Consider the following 10,027-nt stretch of genomic DNA (forward strand, 5'->3'; position numbering starts at 1 on the left):
TGAGGCTTGTAAGTATGCATGCCGTAAGCCTCCCCGCATGAGCTGTGGATGTGGCCTTGCTTCATGCAGGTCTGAGCCCCTAGTATAACAACCAACCTCAATGCCTGAGGCGCTAAGGAAACACAGAAGTAGCACATCGCTGGTGGCTCAGAAGCGGTGCCCTCGAAGCCAGTGCCGTATCTTTTATCACTTGCATTTGAAAATGACTCTCGACAATGGATATCTCGACTCACATTGATGAAGAACATAGCAAAATGCGATACTTGGTGTGAATTGCAAAATCTCGTAAACCACCAAGTCTTTGAACGCAAGTTGCTCCCAAAGTCATTAGGTCGAGGTCATGTCTGCTTGGTTGCCATGCAACGTTGCCATTGTGCGAAACCACATGAAAGGGAAGGTGGCCTCCCAAGAGCTCTACCTCCCGACAAACTGAAAGTCACCCTTCAGCGATGGCCACCATGGTCGAAGGTGGATGAGATGTTAATCGAGCCCACACGTGCGAGCGTCACCCCCCGAGTTAGGTCGTCGGATTGGTGTCCCTAAGTATGACCCTAGGTCAAGCGGGGTACCTGCTGAGTTTAAGCATATCAATAAGCGGAGGAAAAGAAACTAATAAAGATTCTCTTAGTAATGGCGAGCGAATCAAGAAAAGCCCACTATGAGAATCGATCGCCCTCGGCATCAGAATTGTAGTTTGGAGAAGTGTCCTTAGCAGCATACAGGGCCCAACTCCCCTAGAAGGAGTTGCCAGAGAGAGTGAGAGCCTATTTGTGCTTAGACCCTATCGCACCATGAGGCGCTGTCGGCGAGTTAGGTTGTTTGGGAATGCAACCCCAATCGGGTGGTAAATTTTATCCAAGGCTAAATACTAGCAAGAGACTGATAATAAACAACACTTAAAATTGAACATGATACTCAGTGGGTTGTGTTTGTGTGTTTGAGGGTTCATTGGTGGGTCATTTGGAGGCCATTTAGCGCATGCAAATATCATTTTGGAAAGATTTGGTTTGCCCTCCCCCTTCTGAAAGGGGGTTGGCAAATCGCCACCCCCTCTTTCCACGTGCCTTTCGCGTGCGAGATCCCTTGACCATGCTGGTGAACAAGCTTGCTTTATAGGCATTTGCCTAGGATTGGTTGGTAAGAAAGAGCGAAGGATGGGCGTGCCCTGATTTGCGAGGGAAATGATAGGCCTTTCTCGTATTTGATTCCCGTTATATGCATGTGGACAAGCCTAAGGTTTGGCATTTCATGAGCCTCCTCCGATTGCTTAGTATGAGGCAAGTCCTGATGGGATTCTTTATCGAGGGGTACTTCATAGAACTTGCATGCTTGGGTTTCTCTCGTACCGAGTGAGTCTCGGAGATACGTGCCTGGGCATCATCCTCAGTTTGCTTGGTAGCTTTTAGTGTGATAGGGTTTCTCGCCCGTGCACGGTGCATGGCTGGTGGCCCCGTTCCCTATCAAGTTCAGATAATCTGCTCACATGTTGGCAGGCAATTAGGCGATGCGTCGTCCCGACTATGATATGTCGTACAAGGCCCACCCTCGTGTTGCTTGATAAGGCTGTGTAGGGGCGGATTGCCACGCGCGGTGGTATACGGGGGTACGTGAGGGGTTAGTGTTTTTTATGGTGGTAGATGATCTTATTGCCTCAAATTTTTATGGAAGGAACTAGAATTTTGATCTTTAGATTTTGATATAGTGTACCACCTGCTATCAATGTTAATGAAACTTTGATTTAGTATCTAAAAGGAGGTCATTTTCCTAGGCTAGTTTCTTTCAATATAGCCACATAAGTGTTTACATCTATACCGTTTTCAAGTGAACACAATAATTATCCAATTAGAATTGGTGTGTACGAGAACAAACTTAAGGGTTACTATGTGATTGATGAGATATCTAGATCTCATTTCATGGGTGCAGGTGTAGGTATAGGGGTGGAGGAGGAGGTTGCTAGTGAATTTGGGAAGAGTCTTAGGCTGTTCAAAAATATAAGATTAGACAGGTGTCACCTTATATTCTCCCCATATGTAGATGGGGGAATGAAATAGTCTGCCGTGAGTACAACAGATGGAGAAATGTTATTTTCTATTTGCTCAATCTCAATACTAGTGAAAGGAGAAAGCTCAACACTTCAGCTAATTGTGTCATGTGTCATATCTTCAAGTGTGAGCATAGCCTTATCCCTGTGTGGAGCGCCCAGGTTGAATAGCCTTGTTCTGAAATAAAATATCATCTTTACATTTCAAATTTCTTTTGTCTCTAATTTTAGTGGAAGTTAATCCACTAAACTTTTTATCATTTTGGTTCTATTTATTTGTAATCCTTGATGTTCCTGTGCGAGGGGAAAAGTGTACAAGAGATTTTTATTCTCTCCTCAAATTTTTATTGCATCACCCAATCATTGCCTATGCGTATTTTTGAGGGCATGTACGAATAGCTTACACAGTGCATTACTTGCAAAATTTGAAGTTACTCAGCCACGTGCATGTACAGCTTTACGTGACAGTTTAGTAAAAAACTTGTCCAAACTTGGTATGTCCAGACCTGCCATGGGCAAGTCCTGGCATGTCCAGGCCTGCCAAGCGCACGTCCAGACTTGCCATGGGCAAGTCCTGGCAATGTGAAAAAGTCTTACCCGTACCTAGAAAGTCCTTGTAGTGCTTCATGATGGGCTAAATGGGGAGCGTGCGGGTGCCAAGGCACTCCGTGACGGTGCACATTGCCAGCTATAATCATGGTAATGACATTACCTTGGGCATGCCAGTAACACGGGCTTGGGTCACCACCACAATCCACATCGATCCATGTCCCGAGTTGATTGGTGGACAGGCTCGTGCCGTTCCACATCTGACCGGGACGCATCCCCAGCTTATAACACTTGCCTCGAGTGTTATCCAAAAATCACATAATTCAAATAAACTAAGTGTGGTTAAGGAGTTAATCCTCTAATGAACTTAAAAAATAAATTATTTAAAACCTTAAAAAATTATAGGTTCTACCTATAGTGCACGGAAGCAAGCTGAACAAAAGTGGAATAAAAAGATGCTGTCATGATAGCATTAAATTGCTGTCATGACAGCCCTCCCGGGCCAACTTTCAGGAGGCTCCGTTCCGTTATTCGACCTCCGATCGAAGTGATTTTAAAGCTCATATGTCACATTCAAAGGGTACTATAAGTGTACTAAATTTCAAAAAGATCCAACGGTTAGATTAAAAATTAGTCATGTTAAAAGATTAATTATTTTTGCTGTCATGACAGCACCTCCGGACTTACTTTCGCGGTGCACCATTTCATCATCCGACCTCTGATCAGAGCGATTCCAAGTCCCACATGTCACTTTTAAATAGTACTATTAGAATACTAAATTTTGTAAATATCTAACGGACGGATTAAATTTCGTGCATGTTGCAACATTAACATATATTGCTGTCGTGACAGCAAAGGTGTTGTCATGACAGCTCCTCCGGACTAAATTCTGGAGTACGTCATTTCTTCGTCTAAAATCCGATTGACATGATTCTAAAGCCCACACAAATATTATAAAATTTTTTACTTGTGACCTAAATTTTAGAGAAATCCAATGGTCGGATTAAGATTTTGACACCCGGATGCAAAAAAATAGGTTTTTAGTAAAAACTATTTTCAAAATTGTCAAAATCTCATCCTAATGGTCACAAACTTGTGGGAACACTTTGGACACGTCAAATAGGACTAAAAACACCTGATATAACATTTAATGGTAGAAAAACCCTTTATATCAAAATTTGACCACTCGGGTGCCATTTCCCAAAATGGACCCTAAACTCCCAAAATGCACAAATCACACAAGAGTGGCCAAAAACTATTCCAAATATCATATACACATATGAATACACACGCTAAACATTTTCACTTGGCTCAGAGATCTTTGTGGGGCCTACGCACCCACTCTCTCTATCCAAGGAATATGTTTGCCCATAACACACCATTTATAATGCAACCACTTTGCATTTGCTTGTGGAATCACATATATATCAAAATAAATATTTTCTTGTAGTGGAAACTTGGTCTACTAAATAAATCCATCAAAACCACATACCATAGCCAAGTTTCCTAGCCACAAGTCTACAAGTAATCAAAAATTCATACACAAGCCATACAATCCACACATACTCACGCACATATACATAATCATATCCTACTGGCACCCTAATCCTAAATACATTATAATAGATTTGTCAAAAGAAAGAGGTTGTAGTTCTTTACAATTGACAAACAACCCTTAGCTCTGCTCCTTTCCCCGTCCTCCACTAGTTCTTTCGCCTGGACCTAGAATATTGAAAAGAAATGGGTGAGACAACCACAGTCTCAATAACAGAGAAATCTAAATTGATTATTACAAAGCATACCATAATCAAATAAGCGAATAATAAATTCAACATAGTATAATTTAGCCATTTAAAATGCATGAATGCATAACCTAGGCCGATATGGCCTTTTATGACTAACAGAATGCCCCCTAGCACTCTTTAACTCGCAAGTAAACCTTATACCTACTTGTACCTCCACAGGCACAAAACATAATCTAAGGCATAATCTAATCCACCGAACCGCCTATGCCCCTTTGACGTGAATCCTGAGCAGTCAAAGCTAACTCCCTCCCAGAGCCAGCCCAACTTACTCTCCATGTGAGGGCTACCTTGGCCTAGGCACTCAACCTCACACTTCATATGTTACATTTCCTCCCCTACTGAGAGTTGTCGAACACTCAATACACTAACCACTTTAGTACACTGAGCCCATAATACGTAAGGCAACACTGAGTACTGGTAGTATGCCATGAAATATCAAAAGTCCACACCTTCTTATTGGTGAACTCCCACCGAGATCATGACTTTTATTTGTGTCTACCTTTCCCGAGTATTAACCACTTCAACACTCTAAGGTAGTATAACATTTATAAATCTCCCTTAAACGGTTCCTTAGCCTATCTAAGGTACCTTACTTAGTTACACTTTCTTAAGTGCAACTTCTATTCCTTATGATTAAAATACATGTAAACAAATCTCGTTTCCATAAAAACATTGTTGTTAAACAATTAGAAAACATATTTGCACTATAATTAAAGTAGTACCCCTTAATCCCTTATAAAGCACATTTAATCTTTTAAAACATGTAATGCATGATAGCTAATAATATTTATTCAAAAATAGCTAAAACAAAGTAATAAGAAATATAAATTCCCCTGTTACCTCAACCTTTTAGTACCAAAAGGGTTCCTCTTGTACAAAATAGAGCTCAGCTTGTTCCTTAACTTCTGAACAAATTTCACCAACAATTCCTACAACATATAAGTGATCCACATCACTTATCATGTCAAATAGCATTAATGAAGACTATAACTCATACCACACAACTTGGGTCTATGAGCCATAATTCATTCCAATGGTCCATATATTAAACCAACCATTCACATAGTATCACTTAACCACTAAAACCATTTATTAGCCATCACTAGGCTAATTTTTAATTTATATAATTTTTAATCAATAAAAAACCCTCACTTAGGGTCACCAACTTTCACTATTAGCCCTTATATAATGAAAACCAAACCTTAATTTAAATCTTATTGGGCTCAAATAGCAAAATTATAACTAAATCAATAGGCTTAAACCATTGAGGAGTAAAACCCAATCTCTCAAGGTTTAATTTGTGCCCAAAACACCTCTTTTCATCCAATTATCCACTCAAAATATTTGATCATTATATAGAAACCCAAAACATCCTCCCTAGGATCCAAAGAAACAAAAGCTTACAAGAATAAAGCCTTTGGGATCAAAATTCAGAAATTTCCTCTTCCAAAAATTGAAGAAAATCAAGAGAAAGAGAAGAGGATTGAAGTAGGGAGTTTACCTATCGTGTAGCCGAGCTTGCAACAGTTACAAAGACTCTTAGATCCAAACCTAACTCCCTCTCTTTCTCCTTTCTTCTTCCTCTCTCTCTCTCTCACACGTTCGGTTCAATTCAAACTCTGGACCTCTATCAAATTATTCTAAATTTTAATTTAATTATAGATATTTTATTTTATTTTTTAAAATAAATTTGAGTCTTAAAATTTTTAGGATGTTATTGATAGAACACATTTGTTACCCACTTTTATTTGTCAATTAGGACCATTTTATTAATGATTTATCACCTTCAAGTGCACACATTGCATTAGATTTGGAACTTTGCCTAAGTTTCTAAGATCAGTGCACTAGGGGCATTTTGGTCCAAAAAATGAACTTTTGAGAAAATGTACAAGAAAAATTGACAAAGTGCATTTTATGTCCAGCTGATGAATGGTGAAATTATATTTTTAAAATTCATTTTAGTTTGGGAGTAATTAAATAAAAAAGTCAACACTTTCTTAAGTGTCTTAGTTTGTCTTTGTTTTTTGTTTGCCTTTGTGTGAAAATTTTTATATAATTTTGTGCAGCCTAAAACTTGGTTAATTTAATAAATTCTCCCTTCTAATTATGAATTTAATTCTGGACATGAATTAGATTTTATTATATCATATGTTATTTAATTGAATTATGTGATTTATGTGACATAGGTGGCATGTGACTTGTGCATCAATTGGGCAATTGAGGTCAACACTCCTTGAGGACAATGGCTGATGGTTTGCACGTGAATTATGATTATTTTGAGGGATTAGATCAGCTAAAATGATGTGGATGACACATGGGAAATTAGGCACACATTGGAATCATCTACAAACCAATAGGAAGTTGCCACCTTGCAAGTGTGACAAGGCTTCCATTTACATTTTAATTTCTTTTTCCTTATTTTAATTAAGCTTCAGCTGATGGGAGACACCAAGGAGCACGCCATTTTAAGTCCTAAATGGGATCCAACACATATCTCATTCATCTTCCACATTCTCTCTCTCTTGTTCATAGTGTTCTTCATTTTCTCTCTTTTGTTCTTCATTTTCCAGCACCCTAACCTCCATTTTTCAGCCACCAAACCTCCACAAAACTCATACCATTCTTCTCCTCTCTTCATTTTCGTTCCATCCCTTCTATTTTCACAAGGATTGAAGCTCATTTTCATCATTCAAGAGCTATGGAGTTTGGCCTTCACAAGCAATCACTAGGGTTCTTGAAGATGAAGATTGGCTAAGTTTCTTTATGGAATCCTAGAGAGATGAAGATGGAGGATGAGTCTTGAGCTTCAAATTGGCTAAGTTCTTTTATTTCCTATCCTCTTCTCTTTTTACTAGATGGTTAGATTCCTTAATCTAGGGTTTAATCATCTTAGCTTATAAATTCTAATTTGAATTTGATGTTGATGTAAAGAGAGAGGATTGTTTCATTTAATTTCTTCCTTGGACAGCCATGACTGAATTTTGCCACTCTTTGTTTGGCACATAATCTTGTGTTTTTCAATTAGTGAATTTCTTGTGTTAATATTGCATAATCTTGTGGTGTTAATGCTTGTGTTGTTGAGTAGCTTGACATAATCTTGTGGTTGCTCAATTTATGTGTTTGACCATGGCTGTTGAGAGAGGATTTTGAATGAATCACTTGGCTAATGTCTTCACCAATTGGTTAATTGAACTAGGGACTTTAATCTAAGACCTAGGGAGGTTAGCTAATTAGGTTAATTGGTTTAGGATAATTTTCTTAAGTCATGACAGCTTTAGTCAAGAGGAAAGGGAAGCTAAACTTAGCCTAATCATGAGAAGATAATGAGTCCAAAATCAACTAATCTCTAGGGTTCCATTATTGTAAAAAGGGAAGTTCATTTCACTCACTTTCACTAGCATTTTAATTACTTGCATATTAGGTAATTAGTTTAGATAATTAGCTAGATAACTAAATTCCTACAAACTTTGGTTGATTTATTTCACTAGATAACTTTCAATTAGACTTAAAATCATTCCTTGGGAGATGACCTAGGGTTGGCCCTATATTGCATTAGGGTTAGCTTTAGTGTAATTTTGAGGATAAGCGACTAATTTCCTATCAGTTACACAGCCCCTATCCACTTCCCTCTCAAAAATTTCAAGCACTCTTTGACTCTTTTCAAAGTCCTCATATTTCCCTCATGATGCTTGTTTGCTATCAGTCTCTTGCAGTATTTAGCCTTTGATGATATTTACCGCCCGATTGGGGCTGCATTCCCAAACAACCCAACTCGCCGACGGCTCCTTGTGGGGCAACAAGGTTCGAGTATGATGGGTCTCTCACCTACTCTAATGCCCCTTTCCAAGGGACTTGGGCCCCATCCGCCACTGAGGACGCTTCTCTAAACTATAATTCAGACGCTGAGGGCAACTGATTCTTATAGTGGGCTTTTCCTGATTCGCTCACCAAGTATTAGATTGTTCACCCATAAATAGGGAACGTGAGCTGGGTTTAGATCGTTGTGAGAGAGGTTAGTTTTACCCTACTAATGATAGTGTGGCAATAGTTATTCAACCTAGTGCGAGAGGAACTATTGATTCGCACAATTAGTCATCATGCTTGGTTCAAAAGCTAGTGGCATGAAGTTACCGTGTATTAGATTATGCTAAACGCCTCTAAGTCAGAATTTGAGCTAGAAGCTATGCGTGTGTTTGCCGTCTGTTTGTCGACCAGCAATAGGGGCCCCGGCATAGTCGAGGTCTACACGGTTCGAGCAAGTATTAGTGAGAGGTTTGCATGGTTCAAGCAAACTGTTGGTAAACCTTAGGCAACGCCTGTGGCAAGGAATGCAGTGTTGTGACAACTGTTGGCAAAGTTCTGGCATGGTCGAGGCATAGGTTGGCAACCTCAGGTAAAGGATATGACAAGTGTTTGCCAAGGTATAAACCTCCCACGAGCAAAGTTAGGATAGGCTCAAGGCAAGTCCTAGCAAGGAGGTGCGAGGTTTAACATGTCCCGACAAGCCCCTGACACATACAGGAACATCTAAGGCAAGTCTTAGCAAATTCAGGCAAGTCTTGGTATGTCTAGGCACATCCAAGGCTAGTTATGGCATGGCTAAGGTAAGTCCTAGCACATCCAGACCTACCACAAGCAAGTCCTGGCATGTCCAAACCTGCCACAGGCACGTCTCGACACGTCCTGGCACATTTAGACCTGCCCAGGGCAAGTCTTGGCACGACCAGGCAAGTCCTGGTACATCCAAACCTGCCACAAGCAAGTCCAGGCATGTCTAGGGCAAGTCCTAACACATCCAGCCCTACTAAAGGCAAGTCCTGATAGTGCATAAAAAGCCCTAGCCGTACCAAAATGAAATCTACCTATTACATTTGTGATTTGTAATGTGATGGTGTTTCTTGCACATGCTCAGCGTATAATTGGTGCCCTCATTCCCTATTGAGTTCGATTAATCAACTCACATGCTGGCGGGCAAGTAACTGGTGCGTCCTCACAATTATGATATGTTGCATAAGCCCCACCCCTCATTGATTGATAAGCTTGTGTGGGGGTGGATTGCCATGCACGGTAGTGTCCGAAGGCTGCAAAAGGGGCTAATTTTTTTTTATCATGGCAAATGATCTTGTTACCTCAACTTTGACAGTTTCCTCAGACGTCCAGGCTTGATGTATTGCTCATGCGTAGCGATACAGGACTAATACGTGCAACAAACCCTAACTTATAGAAGGGATGCATTTATTGGATAAAAGGCTAATGCGGGCTCTACCCATTGCTAAGATGAGTCATGATAAATCGATGGATTGCGTGGCCCGGGTGCCGGTGATGCATCTTTTAAATGTCTTCCCTATTAACACGAAGCTTGCACACATGGAAAAACCCCAAGTTACATGTTCTTCTTTGGCTTACATGTACACACACAGCAAATCCAAGTAGTAAGAGCTCTTAGTAAGAGTCTACAGAAGGCACCCACATATAAAAATATTAATTTTTAGTTTAAAACTACTGTATAATTACCCTAAAACCACTATAAGGTTATCCTAAAGTTATTTGGGACCTTAAAACTACACCAAAGCACCTAAAATATTCTTTTAAGTTCACACCCTTTTTTTTTAATGTTGGCTACTTTTGCTAT

At 39.9% G+C, this 10,027-nt stretch overlaps 1 pseudogene; it reads left to right on the forward strand.

The window, feature by feature from the left end:
- The first annotated feature begins 204 nt into the window (after positions 1-204).
- On the forward strand, positions 205-358 carry LOC129316965 (5.8S ribosomal RNA; annotated as a pseudogene).
- Positions 359-10,027: the final 9,669 nt, after the last annotated feature.

Source organism: Prosopis cineraria, unplaced genomic scaffold, assembly GCF_029017545.1.
Source record: "Prosopis cineraria cultivar Desert tree isolate PC_DT_omini unplaced genomic scaffold, ASM2901754v1 PC7, whole genome shotgun sequence".
Classification (NCBI taxonomy): Eukaryota; Viridiplantae; Streptophyta; class Magnoliopsida; order Fabales; family Fabaceae; genus Prosopis; species Prosopis cineraria.